The sequence below is a fragment of the Copadichromis virginalis genome, linkage group LG13 (genome assembly GCF_057382275.1).
Source record: "Copadichromis virginalis isolate Kocher_CV1m ecotype Utaka linkage group LG13, C_Virginalis_male_GT1.1, whole genome shotgun sequence".
In the NCBI taxonomy this organism is placed as follows: Eukaryota; Metazoa; Chordata; class Actinopteri; order Cichliformes; family Cichlidae; genus Copadichromis; species Copadichromis virginalis.
In genome coordinates this window covers 22,831,683-22,838,308 of record NC_140630.1, presented here as the reverse complement: position 1 = coordinate 22,838,308, position 6,626 = coordinate 22,831,683, and positions in this window count along the sequence as shown.

The following is a 6,626-nucleotide window of genomic DNA, read 5'->3' as shown; positions in this document are numbered from 1 at the left end:
CACAAGAAATAAAAAAGGCAAAAAAGCCAGGGAAACATAGGAAATAATGTTTTGTCAGGCAATGACTTGTTGGCACAAGAAGAGTGGTCGTTGGTAGCCATGACAACAAGGAGGTGTGTTTGTTGCTGGCAGGTAAAAGAAAAAAAGCAAAGCAAAGAAAAAAAGTCAGGGGAAGCCCAGGCTACGAGGGGTCATCCCTTGGAATTTTCACTCCAAGATCGCCCGCCTGGACCTCCCCCTAGCAGGTGAACATACAGAGGGAAGTGAGCCGAGGGCTCGAACCCGGGCCTGTATGTTGCTAGCCTGCTAGCCCGCCACATGTGGCCACATGACGGGCGAAGAGAATGGGGCAAATTGTTCTATTTAAAGAGCACTACGCGCACATCGTGCGATCAGCCTTTTCCATTAGCTGGAGACCACACATTTTTGCACTCAAAAATAGCGGCGGGGCCTCAGTCTGTCTGTGGGGCATCGGGTATACCGGCCATTTGCCCGGTGGGCCGATGCTCATTTTGCCTTTTAAATGGCCCAATGTTTTGTTGTTGTTGTTGTCTTTTTTTCCTAACTGTGTAAACAGTGAAAGGTGGCGGATTGGACAGATGCTGGCAGACGTGTAAAAAGAACTCAGTTGTTTGGTAGTGGCTATGGTGGAGCTTTCACACATTCAGTCAAATTAGCAAGTGGTGGAGGCCAGCAGGTGGATGGGGGAAAGGACTGGAGGTGGAGAGACGCAAGGCGGCCGCCAGTCCGACTGTCAGGTGAAATGAGCTTCAGGTAAGAAGTTATGACCTGCAGTCTATCTGGGTCAAACCAAGTTTAGGTGGAGTTTATTTTCCTTGTGCTAACTTTTTACAGTCAGTTACAATAACTCGTACTGTGTACTAGCTAGCATGATGGAGTTTCTGTACAGTTGGGTGGGTGCTATGATGTTACTGGTGAACTTTATTTTATTCATATGGTTAGTTAGTAGAGTTGCCAACCGTGCCATAAAAAACGGAATCCTCTGGTATTCACAGTTAATATTATGCGTTTTGTATTGAGCTGAAAATAAAAGCGATTTGTCCCGTACTTCAGCTACAATAAAAAAAAGACAAAAAGCTGGAGTTATTCTGTGTCTTTGCTGCACAGCTGCCTCTTCTTCTCTCGTTCTCCCTCTCCTGCTGCTACTTCAATCATGAAACTGATCAATGATCAGCTGATCGGCGTTTCTGCCACAAGTCCCGTCTCTCTTGCTTGTTTATCTCCCGCTTTGCGCCAGAAAGAGGAAACTAGCAGAGGTCGTGTTAAACAGCAGAAGCGCCTTTAAACTTGATAAGCTGTTGTTAGAATTTATTTAATTCGGTGCAATTACTTTTTCATATAGGACCAAGTATGTTTGGATAGCTTTTTCCCCTTGAAAACTGCCGTTTAATATTAGACATTCTTGTCTAATATTAACATTTATTGATCTGAAACGTGTAAGTGTGACAAATATGGAATAAGATACGAAATGAGAAAGGAGGCAAATATTTTTTCACAGCGCTATAGTCTGTAAATGATCTTTTGGCTATAGTAGATCTTTGACTTGTTCCTTTTTTAATTGTTTGTTTAAAATAGTTTTCTCTAGGTTAAGGCGTACGGTCCAGGCCTACAGAGCAGTGGTCTGGCTGTTGGAAAACCCAGTGAACTCACAGTTGATGCCAAGCAAGGAGGAAAAGCTCCTCTGAAAATTATAGCCCAGGTATATCTGGCTTTGTATATGATCACAAATATGTTAAATATATTGTATGTACCGTATTTTTCGGACTATGAGTCGCACTTAAAATCCTTTAATTATCTCTCAAAAATCGACAGTGCGCCTTATGTATGAATTCTGGTTGTGCTTATTGACCTTGAACCGATTTTATGTAATACACGGCGCTTAAAAATCTGTCAAAAAATGTTTTAGTACGACTTTGGTAAGCTATGAAGTCGCACCGCTTGATGGATTGTCGGAGCATTACGGCTACGTAGTCAGGAGCCTGGCGGAGTGATACGTACTGTGCTGCAACATAATATTACTGTATTGTGTGTGGATCATGACCCCAAAATGCCACCTGTTAAGAGACATGCTGACGAAGCGGATTTCAAACTCAAGGCTGTCAGTCACGCAGTAGAACATGAGAATAGAGCAGCTGCGAGAGATTTCAACATGAATGAATCAATGGTACGGAAGTGGAGGAAGCAAGAAGAAAGAGTTGAGTAAAGTTTGACTTATCTGGCTGTTTTGTTTCGCTTAATGCGTTTTATAGTCCAGTGCGCCTCATGTATGAAACCAGACCTGTTCATCGACAGTGCGCCTTATGGTCCGAAAAATACAGTGTGTTAAATCTGATTGAACTATAATCCCTTGTCTTCTGCACAGGATGGTGAAGTCAATTCTGTGGATGTCCAGGTTAAGGATAATAGCAACAGCACATACACCTGCACCCCACGTAAGCCTGTGAAGCACACTGTGATGGTCTCCTGGGGAGACGCTAACATCCCTGAGAGTCCATTCAGGGGGAGTATGCACTCACACACACTCTCACTTTCACTCTGGCATGCAAGGTTTGCCTTTTCTTCTCACTGAAAAGTCTCTTGAGTTTTGGTGTTTGTGCCCACAGATGAATATCAGAGCAGGCTGTCATCCAAACAAGGTGAAGGTCTCTGACCCTGGAGTGGCAAAGACGGGCCTGAAAGCCTTCCAGCCAACATACTTCACTGAAGGCGGGCTCTGCTGCAGATATTCCACTGGACATAGGCGAGCTTGACCTCAGCCAGCTGACAGCCCCTCTTACAACACCCTCAGGCCCAGAGGAGCCCTGCCTGCTGAAGATGCTGCGTAACGCTCACATTGGTGAGTGTCCGTCTGATAAGTGAGAAGTTTGCTAAACAATGAGACTCATCAGAATCCAAATACTTTATTAACCCTTAAGTAAAAGACAGAGGGGGAAAGTAATAAAAGTTAAAGCGTGGAGAAAGAAGCAGGAGCAACTGAAACGGGCTGCATGCACACACAAGAATAAGCGTTGTTAACATCTGTTTTGTCGGTCTGTCTTAGGAATCTCGTTTGTTCCCAGGGAGATTGGTGAGCACCTTGTTAACATCAAGAAGAACGCCCGTCATGTTCCCAGCAGCCCAATTGCTGTTATGATCAAGCAGTCAGGGATTGGTGACGTGTGCGTGTGCGTGGACCGTGGCTGACCAAAGCCAGGACTTTTCAGCCTTGAGAGTTCATCATTGATGCAGGTATATGCTCAGTGAAAGCATAAATACTGTGATATTTTTCTTTTTAAACATTCAAATAGAATATAATATGAGAATTTTGATGTGAAATTTAACCTTTAAGTGACTAGTACTTTGAGAACTGCCATTAATTACACAATGAAGTTCATTTACATATAGGTTATTGTATTAGTAATGCTATATTGTACATAGAGACAGAATATGACATGAAGGGCTACTGACCACAGAAAAGTAAAAGGTAACTGGGCCTAAAGACTAACGGGAGAGAAACACGCTTTCTGTGATTCTATTTGTGTTTTTGTGCTAATCTTGGATATCTTAGGTTGTCTCATTACTGTCATATATGTCCTGTCATTAAAACACTGGCTTCTAACAACTAACAGTGTCTCGAAAATAATTTAATAAATAAACAAATAATATGGATGCATGACTTTTAACTTGTCTATTTTTTAGGCTGAACACTGCTGCTAATGTGACTTAGGTAAATGGTTTCAGGCTCTCCCCTCCTGAGTTTGACAAACGTTCAGGATCAGAAAATGTGTGACTCACGGGTGCTGTAGCGTATGGCCACAGCTTCACTCTGAGCTCCATCTCCATAGAGTGCAGACAGTGATATCTCATACTCCTTAAGACACAGGACAACAGTTTATTGAGATATTGTATTTTTTTTACTTCATAATATGTACCCCAACAATCCAATAGTTCTTCCCCACCTGTCTCAGGTCGCCTCCACTTAGTGAGGTAAGAAACATCATCATCAGCTGCAGCTTCCCAGCGCACTGTCATGTCACTGTCTGAGAAATTAGTTACCCTAAGGTCAGAAGGAGGAGGCACCTTCACTAGAAGATTCGTGCAAATTTGATATATTTGACTTCTCTGTTTTTTTTCTCTCTGAATTATTTTTGAAAAGGAAAAATAATAATTTGAATGTGAAGCAAAACATGTATGGTGCTCGGTAAAGATGACACACCGACCCACTCCTTTTTTGTTTTTGTTTTTTGTTTGAGAAAGTTTGTTTTCATATTAAATAGTGTCAGTGACGTCATTCTACCCGACTACCACAGGTAAAGAAAAGCCTGAATGTGTAGATCTTTTTCTTTTCTTTTTGTCTAAAACACAAGAAATAAAAAAGGCAAAAAAGCCAGGGAAACATAGGAAATAATGTTTTGTCAGGCAATGACTTGTTGGCACAAGAAGAGTGGTCGTTGGTAGCCATGACAACAAGGAGGTGTGTTTGTTGCTGGCAGGTAAAAGAAAAAAAGCAAAGCAAAGAAAAAAAGTCAGGGGAAGCCCAGGCTACGAGGGGTCATCCCTTGGAATTTTCACTCCAAGATCGCCCGCCTGGACCTCCCCCTAGCAGGTGAACATACAGAGGGAAGTGAGCCGAGGGCTCGAACCCGGGCCTGTATGTTGCTAGCCTGCTAGCCCGCCACATGTGGCCACATGACGGGCGAAGAGAATGGGGCAAATTGTTCTATTTAAAGAGCACTACGCGCACATCGTGCGATCAGCCTTTTCCATTAGCTGGAGACCACACATTTTTGCACTCAAAAATAGCGGCGGGGCCTCAGTCTGTCTGTGGGGCATCGGGTATACCGGCCATTTGCCCGGTGGGCCGATGCTCATTTTGCCTTTTAAATGGCCCAATGTTTTCTTGTTGTTGTTGTCTTTTTTTCCTAACTGTGTAAACAGTGAAAGGTGGCGGATTGGACAGATGCTGGCAGACGTGTAAAAATAACTCAGTTGTTTGGTAGTGGCTATGGTGGAGCTTTCACACATTCAGTCAAATTAGCAAGTGGTGGAGGCCAGCAGGTGGATGGGGGAAAGGACTGGAGGTGGAGAGACGCAAGGCGGCCGCCAGTCCGACTGTCAGGTGAAATGAGCTTCAGGTAAGAAGTTATGACCTGCAGTCTATCTGGGTCAAACCAAGTTTAGGTGGAGTTTATTTTCCTTGTGCTAACTTTTTACAGTCAGTTACAATAACTCGTACTGTGTACTAGCTAGCATGATGGAGTTTCTGTACAGTTGGGTGGGTGCTATGATGTTACTGGTGAACTTTATTTTATTCATATGGTTAGTTAGTAGAGTTGCCAACCGTGCCATAAAAAACGGAATCCTCTGGTATTCAGAGTTAATATTATGCGTTTTGTATTGAGCTGAAAATAAAAGCGATTTGTCCCATACTTCAGCTACAATAAAAAAAAGACAAAAAGCTGGAGTTATTCTGTGTCTTTGCTGCACAGCTGCCTCTTCTTCTCTCGTTCTCCCTCTCCTGCTGCTACTTCAATCATGAAACTGATCAATGATCAGCTGATCGGCGTTTCTGCCACAAGTCCCGTCTCTCTTGCTTGTTTATCTCCCGCTTTGCGCCAGAAAGAGGAAACTAGCAGAGGTCGTGTTAAACAGCAGAAGCGCCTTTAAACTTGATAAGCTGTTGTTAGAATTTATTTAATTCGGTGCAATTACTTTTTCATATAGGACCAAGTATGTTTGGATAGCTTTTTCCCCTTGAAAACTGCCGTTTAATATTAGACATTCTTGTCTAATATTAACATTTATTGATCTGAAACGTGTAAGTGTGACAAATATGGAATAAGATACGAAATGAGAAAGGAGGCAAATATTTTTTCACAGCGCTATAGTCTGTAAATGATCTTTTGGCTATAGTAGATCTTTGACTTGTTCCTTTTTTAATTGTTTGTTTAAAATAGTTTTCTCTAGGTTAAGGCGCACGGTCCAGGCCTACAGAGCAGTGGTCTGGCTGTTGGAAAACCCAGTGAACTCACAGTTGATGCCAAGCAAGGAGGAAAAGCTCCTCTGAAAATTATAGCCCAGGTATATCTGGCTTTGTATATGATCACAAATATGTTAAATATATTGTATGTACCGTATTTTTCGGACTATGAGTCGCACTTAAAATCCTTTAATTATCTCTCAAAAATCGACAGTGCGCCTTATGTATGAATTCTGGTTGTGCTTACTGACCTTGAACCGATTTTATGTAATACACGGCGCTTAAAAATCTGTCAAAAAATGTTTTAGTACGACTTTGGTAAGCTACGAAGTCGCACTGCTTGATGGATTGTCGGAGCATTACGGCTACGTAGTCAGGAGCCTGGCGGAGTGATACGTACTGTGCTGCAACATAATATTACTGTATTGTGTGTGGATCATGACCCCAAAATGCCACCTGTTAAGAGACATGCTGACGAAGCGGATTTCAAACTCAAGGCTGTCAGTCACGCAGTAGAACATGAGAATAGAGCAGCTGCGAGAGATTTCAACATGAATGAATCAATGGTACGGAAGTGGAGGAAGCAAGAAGAAAGAGTTGAGTAAAGTTTGACTTATCTGGCTGTTTTGTTTCGCTTAATGCGTTT